The sequence below is a fragment of the Platichthys flesus genome, chromosome 11 (genome assembly GCF_949316205.1).
Source record: "Platichthys flesus chromosome 11, fPlaFle2.1, whole genome shotgun sequence".
Taxonomy (NCBI): Eukaryota; Metazoa; Chordata; class Actinopteri; order Pleuronectiformes; family Pleuronectidae; genus Platichthys; species Platichthys flesus.
The window spans coordinates 20,936,556-20,952,214 of record NC_084955.1 but is presented as its reverse complement, the minus strand read 5'-3'; the positions used below and the strand labels follow the sequence as shown (position 1 = coordinate 20,952,214).

At 44.2% G+C, this 15,659-nt stretch overlaps 1 non-coding gene across 1 annotated transcript; it reads left to right on the top strand.

Moving 5' to 3' along the window:
* The first annotated feature begins 5,511 nt into the window (after positions 1-5,511).
* trnan-guu (transfer RNA asparagine (anticodon GUU)) lies at positions 5,512-5,585 on the top strand. The gene has a single exon. It is a non-coding gene; the product is annotated as a tRNA-Asn (tRNA).
* The last annotated feature ends 10,074 nt before the right edge of the window (positions 5,586-15,659 follow it).

Here is a 15,659-nt window from a genome sequence, read left to right as displayed (position 1 = left end):
AGGGCAGCCAGTGCTGAGGTCCAGATTGAAAATGCGATGTGTGCTAATGCATTCAGAACAGAGGTGAGGCCGGTCCTCTCCTTTCCAGTGAGCCAACAGTGGGAACACCAGCCCCAGTACGGTGAGCTGGAGAGGCGAGCACATTACAGTGGCTGAGTAATGAGAACCATGGAGCTCCAAGTCATTCACACACACACACACACACACACACACTCACAGGCTGGTCTGTGGGAGTGAGTGAAGCAGCGACTCCAGCAGAGAACTACCAGCGCTGGGCTCTGCTGATGGTGATGCTGTGTGAAGTGCAGAGCTGTTCAACACAGGCTCCAGCTGCTGCTGCCCTGTATTCAAATGGCGCCACAAGACACCAGCACGCCGTCTCTTGGTTCTTATTAGACTCAGCCTCTCACTCTTTTTGTCTCTGTCTTCTTTTGCTTCCCCACAGAAACTCTCTCCACTTTTACTTTGCCTCCCTTCCCTCTCCTGTACTTGTCACGTGAGCCACATGTTAGGCATCAGATCACGGGAACAATGAAAGAAGATGCATGTGGAGAGAAGTTTACACATATTCTTATTTTATTTGCTGACAGCCTTCAAAGGGACATCGGGGGATTTCTGTGATTTATCTTCGTGAGCTGTATTTTTTTTGAATGTTCTATTTCACTATGAGGTGACTTTAACTTGATATAATCTGAATGGGATCAGTCAGAGTGTGTGTGTGCTCATAAAGACACAATACAGTGTGTATGTCAGTGTGTACATTTCTATGTGGGAATGCACATGCTAGTAAGTGGGTGTTCAGTGACAGGAAGTGACAGAGAGGTAAGAAGAGATGCATCCTGCAGCTTTATCTGAGTGAGAGAGAGAATGAGAGAAAGAGAGAGAGAGAGGGAGAGTGGGATTTTTGGACTTGGACATATAAAGACACACAAGTACACACACTTCTTACTGCCTGTAAGTTACATGCAGAACTGACCTAATCAGCTGGCCACAGACAAACTGTATGACGTGTATATGCATGATGCTCACTGCACCGAGAAGTGTGTTGCTGTTATCCTAAAGGTCAGAGAGACTCATTATTTTGATATTATGTAAATGTGAGTGTAAAGGAATAATATATGATCAAATCATACAACAGACATAAGAACACAAATAATTTAAAAGCTTATATAACATTGTGTAGGTCTGCCAATAAAACTTTTTTAAGGCATCATTTTTGATTGTTATTCATTTTAATTTCTCTGATACAATTTATTTCTCAGGTAAACATTCCTTATTGTCGCACCTTCGCTCACAATAATGTGTGCATGTTTCTGACTGTGTGACGTTAGCCTAGCTAGCTGCGTTAGCTCCGGTGAGTCTCAGGCACATGTATGAAGTTGCTTTGGACCCACACAGGTTTAAAGTGCTGTTATTTAGCCGCTAATTAGATACTATAAGCTCACTAATAGCTAACGTTTTTTAATTCTCAGGTCAGGCTAACAACATTTGGACAGTCAAGAAGGGGCTTTTATTTTGGTAAGTCTCTTAAAACCCACCCTGTTTTACTTTATATTCATATATATCTCATATATCTCTAACTATATCATATATATCTCATGTCTCTATGTTTTCAAATGTCTGTGGTGGACAAATACTTATTTTAGGTTATTTCTTGGGGCTCATCACTGTGCTCTCTCCTTGCAAGTTTACATTAAGCATTATTCTCTACTATGCTAATTCACTTTATCTCAAATTAGATCATAAATTTGATTCATTACAGTCTTTTGACAGGGTCTTAAAAAGTCTAAACTCTAATAATCTGAATTTTAAGAGTCTTAAAAAGTCAAAAATACGTCCAAATATATCATTATAGATCTTAAATTAAGTTTAGGTGAGACTTAATTAAGTTAACGTTATGGTTTGTTCACAGAGGACTCTAGTGTTACCAGTGCTTTTGGGGCAGTTCTGTAGTAGAACTGCATTTCTCATCAAATAACCTTAATGCACATCACAAGCCTCTCGAATCCCGTTGACTTTTCAAGTTGACATCTTCCTCTGAATCCTCTCCTCATGTTTGTCCCCTCTTATTCATCCTGAGGTATTTGTATTCTCTTTGTTTGTCTGCTTGTTTGAAACGTTATCAACGCACCCTCTCCCTAGGAGCTCCAGAGAACATCTGGAGCAGCTGGCTTGGACACTTGCGTTGCCACACACTGCCCGGCCGGATAGTTTCAGGAGGATATCTGGAGTTCAGTGGCATTGTGTGAAAGCAGCGACAGAGACTCTGCTGCAGCCTCCTGCTCTCTTACTGTCTTCCCTATTCTCCTCACCTGTCTCTGTCTCATGCATGTGGATGTCTGTGCACATGCTTGTGCGCCTACACTCACACACATATACACAAATACGCACATACACACTCACACGACACACACAACGGGAGTCGGGGCCTGTAGCTCCTGGGTGTTTTGCGGGTTGGATTCACACCGATGCTTTCTCAGACTGCACTATTGTTATTTAAATGTGGGAGGGCGATCAGCAGCAAGCATTAATAGCATCCTCAGCACTGCGGATGGAGCACAGGACACACACACACACACAAAAGCAGACGCCCCCATAGACATCCATGCATGCACACGCAGACACACACTCTCATGCGAGCCTTGTGGTTGCACCTTAAGGGCCATATGAATAACAAACACCTCTGCCATCTGCAATACCACAGAGTATTTCCAACCATTTGGGCACATTAGTCAGCAGTCTTTTGACTAAAGCTCTGCACGCACCACTCGGTGTATTAGCAGCGCTCTCCTCTTCTAGAAGAACCCTGGTTGTGGGCGCAGCCTAAAGTTTGTGTTTCTAAGATTAAAGTTAATGTCACTGCTGATCTGACCTTGTCTTCTCGAGTTGGATGTTGTGTGGGAGGTTCTGTCAAGGCCAATCAGAGCCCTGCTGGAATACCTGTGTTGATGGTATCGTTTTAAACTGGTGATGACCCCCCCACCCTCCCAACACTGCCAGACCAAATGGGATTAGACAAGCACCCCTGGCCATTAACACTTGATCCTTACCTGATTTTTTTTGTCCTTACTTGGACAACAAACACTTGAAGATGTTTCCTTTCAATTCCACATGAAATGTCCGGTTAGCATTTTAGGACGATGGTGTTTCAGTGTTTTGAACTATTTGTTTATCATAGTCAAACTTCATAGGAACAAATGAAGAATGGCTTTCTTTACTGTAATGTCTGTTGTGTTTCTGTTTCATTGAGAAGACATTAAACATCTAGATTCTGTTGGTCCATATTGTTAGAAGATGGGTCTTGTGGTCCATCGGGGTTTACTCAGGACTTTCCATACAATAAGGCAACAGATACCACAACACAATAGAAATATTGTGAGAGTTTTACTACATCATCAATAACTAATCTAAGTTGACCAATGTGATGAAATATTTGTATTTTCTTTGGGGCTTCAATTTCCGAAATCAACCAAAGACAGTCATGTCAATTCTCATGTCCTTTTTCAGTGTACCATCTGAATTTCCACAACATGCACAATACAGTATACAGTTGTGTAAATAGGAGGAATGTCTTTCTAAATCTAACGCAGTCTAGAACAGCATTCCTGCAATAAAACCTACATTTGTTGAGTCTATTATGTTCAATTTGTGTGGAATCTGTTTTAGAGAGGTGCTGGTTCGACTTTATGATCAATTTGTTGGCTACACATCACTTTACTGAGCGTATATGAAGTCATGATGTAAAATACTGTGATGGGAAGGTGGAAACAGTTTTCAAGTAATCAGTATTTAAAATATATAAAACAGGCTATTATAAAAAATATTTTATATATGACACGTTCATTCTTAGTTCTGTAGTTTGTGGTTTTGCGTGCAGAGGTGATCATGTTTTAGCTTCTGTGTTAAATCTGAGCATTTTGTGGTGACATGCAGGGATATGCGTTTTTGTGTTTTGTGGGTGTGTGCACAGGAGTGCATTTGTGCAAGTCTGTGTGCTTGTGTGTGGGTGTGTGTGTGTTGCAGAGTGTTGTCAGAAGTGATCCCATTTTCATTACTCACTGGCTCAAAGAAAGAGGTGAGGCCCTGGCTCGCAGCAGTGATAAATGCATTACCCCAATAAACCCCGTCTCCACTGAGGTGCTGAATGCTGACACACACACACACACACGTACACACAAACACGTACGCACACTCGCATAAACAAACTCCCATTGAGGACGGGAGAGAGGAGAGGCTGGCGACAGAGAGAGGGATGGATAGATAAAGGGAGTAAAGAGACAATCAGATGGGAAGAGAAAGACAGTGACAGGTAAGAGGAGATGAGAAAGAGGCGATGGAGGAAGGCAAAGAGGGAAAAAACAGCAGCGATGGGAAGACAAGGAAAAGTGAAAGGAAAAGTGACAGGTGCTAAGGGAAAAAGATGGACAGGAAAGAGGGGAGACGGAGGAGAAAAGCAGACAAGCATGAGAGAGAGAGAGGGAGTGAGAGAGAGGGAGGGAGGAGGTGGGAGGAGGTATAGGTTGCAGGCAGACAGAAGGTTAGGGGTAGAAGGGTGCTAATGGTTGTATGCAGAGCAGGACTGTGGGGCAGCCAGGGGCTCGCGGGGACAGAAGGACGGGTGTGTGCGTGGGTGGATGGATGGAGAGAGGTATAGATGGAGAGGGAGGAGGGAGGTGAAGGATCAGTGGTGTCCAGCTGGCCTCTTCCTGGCCTCATTAGAACAGCACAGGTCTGTCGTGAATCGTAATCCAGGAGGAGACGGGGGGAAGATGATGTATACAGTGTGTGTGTGCGATTGTGTAGTTCAAGAGAGTCGGTGCGTTTTATTTGACTGTGTGTGTATGAAATGTGTGTTTGTGTCAATTTTACTGTATCAGGGAATGAATGACCTTTAGTGTCAGTTCATGCAATTGTGACATGAGTGATAGAAAATGTAATGTAACTTTATTTAAAATTACAGGACTTAACATATCAGTCGATACAGAAAATCAATGTTGATTTGAGTTTTAAATAGAACAGTAACATATTGTGCTGCTCACATATGGTACATTTCACTGTTTTACTTTGTATTATGAAATACTGTTAATTTGCTGACGTCTTAGCACTGGTTAACACTACACTGCCATTAATTATATCTTCTCAACTCTAAAACCAGTACCACCCAGTGGCAGGAAAGTGCAACTGCTGTTTTGGAGGAGCAAGGAAGCAGTGGCTTCTGGGTAAAATAAAATTGCATTTATATAAACGAAGAAAACATTGAAGGTTTGGTGTCTAATCGGCATTTCAGATGGTGTTGGAAAAGCTCTACTCTTAATTGGAGTAGTTTCACGTTGCTGAATTGATATTTAAACTAAAATAAAGCATCTAATCATTAATTTTCCACTAATCACGTGGTATTCAGACTCAGATTCATATCGTTTATTCTTTATTTGAGTCTCGCAGTTGTTATAGAACATAACATTAGCTCTATGTTACGTATTTGTATGATTTTTTCCTCCGCAGTTTATATCCGTCTCTGTGGCGCAATCGGTTAGCGCGTTCGACTGTTAATCGAAAGGTTGGTGGTTCAAGTCCACCCAGGGACGAGTAACTTTGTTTTTCCTAAAACTTCCGTGTGATCAATACAAATTAATTATCTATCGTTCCATTGGTTTATTTTGTGTGTTTTCAAGCCAAACTGCTTAAATATCACTGTATGGATTACTACAAATCTCGATTTTCTTTTCAACTTTATCATAGAATTTTCAATGATTTCTCAGAGAATAATTCATGGATCTTAGTGAAAGAAATCAGGCACGTTTAAGAGATTGATATTCGTGAGTGTTTGCAATTTGGTGCCGATCCGAATAAAAATATGAATACAGTAAATGTAAATGTGGTTCCATGAGGTGACGGCTGCCTTGCTGTGCCCTCAGAGAGCCGTTCTACCGTCGATAATGTTGTGACTGTATCCGTGATTAAAAGTTATGTTCCTGACATTTTGCACCCAAGGCCACCGAATATGTTGCCTGTGCAATGGGCCGGCCCGGGCGGAGGCGCTGTGTTTTTATGAATGCGTGTGTGTATATGTGAATGTGATCTAACTCCTAATCATCAACTCTCTCACTTGCTCTCTCTCTCTCTCTTTCTATCTCTCTCTCTCTCTCTTATTTGCCTCCCAGCCTACCCTCTTCTGGTAATGAGGTGAGGGTGGGGGAGCGGATCAGAACCCTTAGCGGAGTGGACCCTCTCCACTCTCAGTTGCAACTACACGTGGGTCAGGCCTCCCTCATTAGCCGCCATCACAGTGACATCACAGGTGAAAAAGGCAAAAATCAAAAACACAAAGAGACCCACCGAGTCTGGAATTAAAGAAAGGGAGAGAGAAAGCCACGCAGGTCTTTCTTAATCTATTTATTTGATTCTTGTGGAATTACAGGATGAGTTGGGTATAGTGTGTTGGGGGGGTCAGATGGGGAAAATGAGAGGCTGAGTGGGGTGGAGGGCAGAATACAATTAAAAGGGAGGAGAGAGTCAAGGGGACTGACCTGGTGATGGGAGGAGGGGATAAGGGGAGGAGGGGGGGCAGTTCTGAGTGCACGTGCACCACATAATGAAAGGTTGAACTTTTTGTGGCCGGGGTGGCATACCAAATCAACTCACCCTGGGAGTGTTGAGCGAGACAGAGGGAGGAACAGGGGAGGGGAGGTGGACTGCAGCCCGAGAGAGAGAGAGAGAGAGAGAGGAAGAGAGAGAGAGACAGAGAGAGAGAGAGAGAGAGAGAGAGAGAGGAAGGAGAAATGGGAAACAACAGACGACCTGAACGAGAAAGGGGAAGAGAGGCCGAGGCTTTAACGAGGGGCAAGGGAGGTGGAGAGGGACAGAAGATGGGAGGGACAGAGGGATGTAGACCAACTCGCTGAATGAGTGGAGAGGAGGAGGAGAATGGAGACGGAAGGGAGAGGGAGAGAGAGAGATAGAGATGGAGAGTGATAGGCCCCGTTACGTGGCTGCCACGGGGCCCTGAGTGACAGAAATTAATAATTAGTGACAATGATTGACAGTGCTCCCTCCATCTGCGGCTCTCCGCCTCGCAACGCCTGCCTCCGCCAGCGACCGCGGGCACAATGAGCTCCAGAGGGATTGTGGGAGACGCGTTTGATTGACAACTGCCTCCTGGAGAGACAAAGAGGGGGGTGGAGGGGTGGGCAGAGGAGAGAGAGAGGAGGCGAGGAGGAATGGCGTGCGAGGGGAGGGATGGAGGGGAGAGGTGGGTGACGGGGGGCAAAGGGGGACTAGAACAGAGAGGGGGGGTTGGGGGGTCTAGGTAGATGGTCAGAGATTTGTCTCCCCCCCCCCCCCAGAGATCAGCTCCTCTCTGTCCTCCCCTCCATTACCAGCCCCACTTTCTCCATCACCTTGGGTTGCTCATCTTGCCACCACCAGGACCTCTAACCGGTGTACACCACCATTATGCAAAAGTCACGGATTTCCCACAGAAGGAAGGAGAGAGATAAATAAAGAGGGGGGGGGGGGGGGGGGGGATGAGAAAAGGGGCTTCAGACTGTGGGGGGGAATAGCCTGTAAATAGCCATCAGCAGGGAATTTGTCTCTCTCTCCGTCCCTGTACTGCATCTCTTCTCCTCTCTCCGTCCTCCGCTCCACTCTTCTATCGCTCCGGCGTGACGCCTCTAGTCTCTCTCTCTCTCCTGTCAGCAGTGACACCACAAAGTGTCTCGGGTTTGATTGCTACATGTCTTGTCTTTCTCCGGACGTGAGAGTGCATCTTTGCAGGAATCAAGCCTATAACTGTCATGTGTCTGTTACACTTTTCTCTCCTCTCTGTCACATTTCATTTATTTTTATTTTATCGCTGTTCATTTCTGTCTCTTCCGCCCAGTTTTTCTTTCATTTTATTCTCCTTTGATCCCCCCTTTTTTCCCCCTTGCTCTCTTCCCCTCTGGTGCACCCTCTCTTCATCCCTTCCCATTCCACGCCAGGCCTGTTTCAGCCTGCCGTGACATGGCCTGGGCTAATGTTCTCCAATACGGCTTAATCGCTGCACAGGTCTCTGAGGCTTACTGCTACACACTGTAACAAAGTACACTATTTACCTCAGGGCCACACAGAGAATGGGCTTTGCACCGAGCACAGCCAAATCCAGTGGGGAATCAGTTTCACATCACAACACATTATTGATTTCCCCCCCAAAACAGACATGTTTTTCATTGTCTGAGGCCGACTTCCTATCTGCCTGTCCCTTGCAGAGGGGGGGTGGGAGCTCAGGATTAAGGTCATGCCCTCGAGGTAAACACTGTAATGTGTCTTATTTCTCCAACTATCCATTTTAGGACTTTATGGTTATTTGTGTCGTTTATTTGCACTTTTTCATTGTTGTATTTTTCCACTTACTAATGTAGGGCCATGTATTGCAATTAGAAATGACTGCCATCAAATAATGAATCATGCATCACAAGTTTATTTTAATGCCTTTTATTATATAGTCAATAGAACACAGGTGACAAGAACAGAGGGGAAAGACGACAGACAACAGAGGTCACGACTGGACTGGCAATTGGGGGCAATGCAGTTCACGGTCAGCATGTGAACCCCCCCCCCCCCCCCCCAGGCAACCAGGGCACCTTACATTACGAGAGGCGCTGCCTTTAAATTGCTTTTTGGTTTCAATTAATAGCTTAAAAATTATAACGATAATTATTTAATCAGCAAATATTTAAAAACAGAATAAAAGAATACCTCTACATTTGAGAGCGAGGATGCAATCAGACTTCTTTAATTACATATATAATTATTTCATTGTCAAATTGTCCTTTCAAATGATTTTCTGTTGATTTGATCAGCACTGAAGATTATGAGGAAGGCAAATGACCTGTGCTCTGTGGAATCTTTCCTGGATTATTGCCTTTGACAATAAGGATCTTCTTCAATTATATTTTAACCATTGATATTCACAAAATGACCCCAAAACCTATTTATGTTTAAAGCAAGAATAAGAATAAGGTGCAGTTCATCTTTTTTTAAAACATTTGTTGAATGCAGGTAAATGTCCTTGAAAGACCCTCATCATTTTCTTTGCCTCTGTTAATGGGCCACCTGACCATGTAACTTTGCTGCAGCCTACTCTTTATACACATACACACACACATACACACACACACACACACACACACTAAACACACTAAACAGACGGCACAGAACACGTGGAATTGACAGCTGGTGACTGCAGGGTCCAGCAGGTGCAATGTGTGTGTGTGTATGCGTGTGTGTTTGGCCCCAGAGGACCACTGACTCATGGCCGGAGAGGCAGGCAGAGGTGTGTGTGTGTGTTTGTGTGTGTCAGTGTGTGTGTGTTTGGAGTAATGGGGGGGCCTGGCTGACTGACTAGCCTGGAGTTGACTTCACTTCAGCTCCAGTGATGGATTGGAATTGGCCTGGACATGGGGCGATGTATTGCCTTTGGTCACTACCTTTGACTACCTTCATCACATCAATATCCCTCTCTCTCCTCTCTCCTCTTTAGTTTCTGTTATTCGTTTGTGTTCCTGTGGCCTTTTGCTGAACTTTGGAGGACTTCACTTTATTATGATAATTGGGGTGTTCAACTGCTCAAGGAATGTCACGGAGAGACTGTTGTGATCCACCTCAATAGATGGATCCAATTTAGCTGGACTTGAACCCACTGAAGAAACTCTTCATCCTTCTCTCCGACTCTATACCCCTCTTTATTTATTGCTCCCTCTCATCAGAACCGTCTCACTATGTGGTTCCGACGGCGCCCCCTGGCTGCGGTGCCATCTTGAAAGGCGGCATGGCTCACACACCTGGCCCGCCGGCTGCCTCTTTGGTCTGCCTTACCTTTTGTCAGCTCCATGTTAATGAAGGCCCCGTCAGTGTCCACAGCTCACACACTGGGGTGCCCTTTTAATGAGTTCTATTTGATCACTATAGACACCGAGCATGAACGATGCTCATTTCTTTTTTTTTAATCCCTCATGTATGATGCTCCTTCGCGTATGCATGCATGTTTACAGGAGTGCGTTTTTGTGGGGCTAAAGGGGAGGGGGACAAGAGGGGGGCCGGTCAGCTGATTAGGACTAGTTTCCAATAAAAGGGGGGAGGATAGTTGTCTTTATAAAAAAAAAACGAAACAGATAGAAATTATTATTTTTATCCCCCCCCCCCCCCCCCCTCTCCCTCCCTTCCTTTGACCCAAGTGAGTCGTGGCTCTCTCCCTTTTCAGGGGGAGATGAAAGCAGCCCGGCGCGGGGCTTCCGACAAAAAAAAGTGCCAAGCGATCACAAACAAACCTTCAGATGAATCACATCAAAGGCGCTGCCCCAATTGTTAGCCCTCTCGTATCTGCGGGAAATTGGCTCATTAAGGGCAAAAAAATGACATTGTTTACATTAGCCGGGGCCCTGATTAGTGCCAGCCATGTTTGTTGTGTTGCCGTGCTGTCCGCTCACCAACAGGCCACTTGAGCCGCGCTGCACAATCGCTCCTTTGAAGGCTTTCTTTGCCTGGGAAATAAAAAAGGCGACAGAAAGAGTGAGGACAAACAAAAAACAGGGTAAAACCAGAGAGGGGAAAAATGCACTCGTACACGGACACACAAGCACATACAATTGCTGTTGCAGACGCACACAAATGGACGTGACGGGCTCGTCTTTTCTCTCTCGGCCCCTCGGCTCTCCTCTGCTCATCGGCTTTTCTCTCTTTAGGACTAATTAGGTTGCTTGTGGAAATGGAGGCGATAGGAGAGGACAGTTGGGCCATTGATGAGTCTGTTTGTGCTGTAATTGCGCTGATAAAGAGGGTTGTGTTGTTCGGCCGGCAAAGAAAAGAAAAAGAAAGCGCTCGACAATGAAAGGGCCCCGGGGCTCTCCTCTGCGCCGATGGCTGCGTCTCGCTGAAAGGAACATCTTTTGTCGAGCAGAGCTTTTGTAAACGGAGATGATTTCTAATCTGTGGAAAGTGCCGCGTGTTTTGGACAGTGCGTGTGCGTGTGTGTGTGTTTGATCTGATAGATCGAAGGTGTAAGGGTCCTCCTACCTTCTCATGTCCCACTTGAACTCCATTCTTTTTTTATTTACTCCTCTTCCTATCAATTCCCATTTTCTCACATCTTGGAATATGCTCTGTTAGTACAAGAACTGTATATAAGATGAGATATAAGAGGAAAAGTTTAATCTATGATCACTTCAGCAATGATGCAGCACAAATCATATCATTAGTATTATTTTATACATATAAATCTAGAGAATCATAGATAAACATCCCCCCTACAAATGAATCAGAGTTAAGTCATCAGTAGGATTTTCTTAAGAGAACATTTTGATTCTATCCAGGACTTTTGGCAAACTTCCCTCCGCAAGTTCCCTTCATGAAATCTTTGACCTATTAAAATTCAGGAGGGAACATTTCATCTATCCCGGCCCGGCTCTGGCAGCGGTGAAGAAACGACAGCGCGTGACAAAACGTATGGGAGGAAGAGAAAAAAAAACTTGGGGAGTAAAACTTCCAGTTGTGGGTGAACAGGTCAAGTCGCTTCGCTAACGACAGCCGCCGACCCCGCGCTTGCCCCGTGTTACCCTTCACCCCCCCGCTGCTCCCCAGGCCACCTCACCTTTGCCCTGGGAGAGAGAGGGAGTCGGAGGTAGGAGTGGGGGAGGGATGGAGGGGAGGACGGAACAGGCCTCCCCCTCAACATAATGATAACCGCTGAGATCTGGCCAGCGTCCCCAACCGGCCCCTGGACACTCAGCCCGGTGGCCCCCAGGTCAGCTCAGCACATTACAGCTCCTCTCTCCCCCTGAACTCTCTGACTCCACATTAACATACCACTACTTTTTCTCCTACTTTCTCTCTTTTTTTCTGGTTTGTTATACTTCTTCCATTTTTTTATTCTGCTACACCTCATTTTCTTTTTTCTGCCTCTTGCTGAACTCCTCCCGTTCTCCTCTTTGTCTTTTGCACACTCCAGGAAGTGTGTGTGTGTGCGTCCGTGCCTGTGTGTGTGTGTGTAATAATTATCATTTAGAATACTTGCAGATCTCCGAGGGAGGCAGCACCAAGTTGGCCGATGCCGATGCATTGTGGGAGCTGTTTGGTTTGTGTTTAGGTGCCCTTGGTGGGCTGTGCTCAGGAATCAGAATTTCCTTGACTTTTGACCGCCTTCGTCCCCGGGGGGGAAGCAGGGAGGGAGAGAAGGGCACCGACTAACTTCCATTTGTCGTTTAAGGACCCATATGGAAAATATAAATTGGTAGCAGCAGGAAAGGACTGAAACGATTGGCATTCAGGGGATCCGCCATTTGAATTCATGAGGTTGTGTTGTGTCTCTGCCCACCTCTCGATTGGAATATTTAAGAGTGTGTCACAGGAAGAAAGATGGATAGATAGAGCCTGTTTCTGTCGGGATTCTCTCTCAGAAACATTTCAAAAAGCCTCTTCCTGGATTTCTGCTGTAGATCTTGATAATATCTTGTAGATGAAAAGAGTGGATGTTGACCGGAAGATTTGATTTAGAATCAACAGTGGTGTTTTGTACATTTACCAAAGACTTGAAAAACCTACATCCAGAATCCTGCTCATGTTTGTCTTCACATTCATGGCACCGAGCAGATTCTCTCATCCTGAGAACACCTCTGGCAGCAGTCATTGCATAAACGTACCGGTCTATTACTGCAGAAAGAAAGTTAAAACATTTAAAAACAAAGCAGTTCCTACTAATGTGTAATGTGGAGTTCACTCCTTTTCAGACTCTTTTGTTTTAATCATTTCACAAGCGTGCAGAGTCAGAGATAACAACAGTCTTTATTTGTATTGGGAAAACACTTTCAATATAGAAGTTTTAAATATATTTAAATATTGAGCCAATCTGATCTAAAATCAACAATCAAACGTGTGATGTCATGTTTTCTATTAGAATGTTGGACTAAACGTTTTTCCATCAGGCCTTTGTTAAAATCTTAGCTTCAGGACTTTAAATAATTATATTAATGGATAATTTGTTAAGTCTATTAATTGCCCGGAGTAGTTGAGATGGACCAATCTAATTTATATGAGTTTATTTAATTTATAAAGGACCCTGTATAATTTAAACATTATTTTTTTTTACCATTTGATGCATTGTGCAAGAGTTTGCCTCAGGCTGGTTTTCATCTGTACTCTCTACTTTTCCCGAGCTGACAGCTTCAAATTGATTATTTTCTTTAGTCCAAAAATACAATTTACAGCGATTTATAAAGAACATTTTAAACCAGCAAATTTTCCCACACTCTGATTGTTGGTTATAATTCCACTTTTAGTGCTGTTCCATTTTTGAAATCACCCCTAACTGTAATTGAAACACATACCATGTAAGAGAGGCATAATTCGCTCCCTGCCTTACATCACATACACACAGAGCATACTGTGTGTTTGTGTTCTCTATGTGTGCTGAGAGGAAGAGGAGGGGTGCTGCAGTGAGTATATGGCTTCACGGGAGCAGGCCTAGCGAGGGACTACATTGGGGAGGGGGTGCGTCCTGCTCATGGGACGAGGGACTGACTGTGACCTTGTGGAGAGTAACTGCTACCAGGGGTCAAAGCCTGCCTCAAAGGGAAAGAGAGACATGGTGAGGGTGAGGACGAAGTTTCAACACGTCCCTGTTCTTTCTCTCCAACTCATACTGAGTGCCCCCACCCCCCACCCCCCCTTGCTCATGTCACCAATATCGGTTTAAATGGAGCATTATGCAAAATGGAGATGATTTTGGCTTCAGGGCGTGTGATGGGGAGAAGTGCGGGTTAATGAAGGGGAGAAAGGGACTAGAAAGACAGGGATTTGTTGGGTGGGAAGAAAGGGTTAGAGGGATGGGACTAGTTGTGGGGGGGTTGTCGGAGGAGGGAGGGGAGGGTAAAAGAGGGTTAATAAAAGTGACAAGTGAGTGTTTCATTCTATCTAAGCCACCCTCCCAGACAGGTAACTCACTTAGAGGATTCGCTGAGTGAGGAAGTCAGGCTATGGGGGGGGGGGGGGATCGTCACTTCGGTGTCTGTCTCAATATAAGCCGGCGGCGACACAGGACCCCGGGGTCCGGCCCTCCCGTATAAAAGCCCACCTGAGAGCCGGCACAATAAAGGCCACTCAGCCAGATGCAATAAACCACAAAGAGAATTTCCGGAAAAACTTGATTTAAGCCGGAAAGGAATTGAAAGTTATTTGCAAATAGCGATTTTCCTAAAATCATATACCCCAGGTTGACTTAGGAGAGTCATTCATACGATTGACTGTTATCTACAAGCTAAACGGATTTGGTTTTTACCTGACTCAAAAGAAAAAGTTATTGGAAAACGCACTTTACCGAGTCTGGTGTCTCCTCCTGTCGACTGCCGAGGGGAAGTTCAGCGCCGGATATATCCTCAGAGGATTTCCCCTTTTCATCACACACACTGTTACGGAAAAGGAATCAACTTTTGAACATGTTGCCAGATCTGAGACTTCCTATGAGTTTATTGTCGAGGACGTGATTGTTTTTGAAATTATTCCGCGTCTGTCTAATGAGAATTTTACCTTAGTCAAGTCTGAAGCCAAATTGAATTTCCAAACCCATCTTTGAGAATCTCTCTCCAGTTTGTTTTAGATTAAAGTCTGAATGCAGGTCTTCTTTTATTTTGTTGGTGGAGGAATTAATGTTGATGTCTCTAGTCAGTTAGGTTATTAATTAGCTTGATCACTTAGACGCATAGTTGACATTTAACAAATTACATGGTAAATATTCAAAAACAGAATTCCAGAAAACACAGTATATGTGGAAAGTAAAGATATTCAGGAGTAAATGAATAAAACACAACAGCAGAATCTCCAGGCGTTTAGAAATCTGATATTAACTGTTGCTGTTTTATTCCTTTTTTCTTTTAAGTGTTTTTGTGCAGACAATTACCTAAAAGTTACTGACTCATGAGAATTGACTTGGATCAAAATGGCTGTGATTTAGATTTTTGTTTGCGCTTCACAATTTATTCAGGTAAGAAACTAGAGGCTTAAACACACCTTCACTGCATTTCACCATTTACATTTTACACTCTAGACTCAATGGCAAAAACTGGTGTGGGAGCAGGTGGCCTCAACTTTCTAATTCTTATAAATAAGCACAGATACATACATCTAGTGCTAATGTGTAAAGCTCAGGCTAAATATTATCTATAGTCTTTACAGTTTGCATAACAGATCATATTTCATCTGTCAAGGATGAATCTGAGCCATTTAGGCCTGAAGCTCAATGCACTGACTCAGTCTGTTAAACAGTTTGTGTATCACTATTACAGAGGTTAACAATTATTTTCTCCTCTGAAATGAGGGGCGCTGACCCAAATATGAGGCCACTTAACACCAGTAATAAGATGATAATTGGCCCGTGATGATGGTTTCTTGCCCCCCCCCCCCTGCCCCTGAATTGTCAGTTAATTGTAATGGATTACCTTGTATTAGTTACATCTATCATTCCCCGAATTGACACATATGGAGATTCACGTGTAAATATATGTGAGTAATTATTAGTGGGGGATGGGATTTTAGGGGGGGGGGGGGTTAAAGATAGTAATACTTCAAATCATTTCTCACTTCTCCCTCTTGATTTTATTTTTTATTATTTTAAACACTTCCTTACGTGCGCG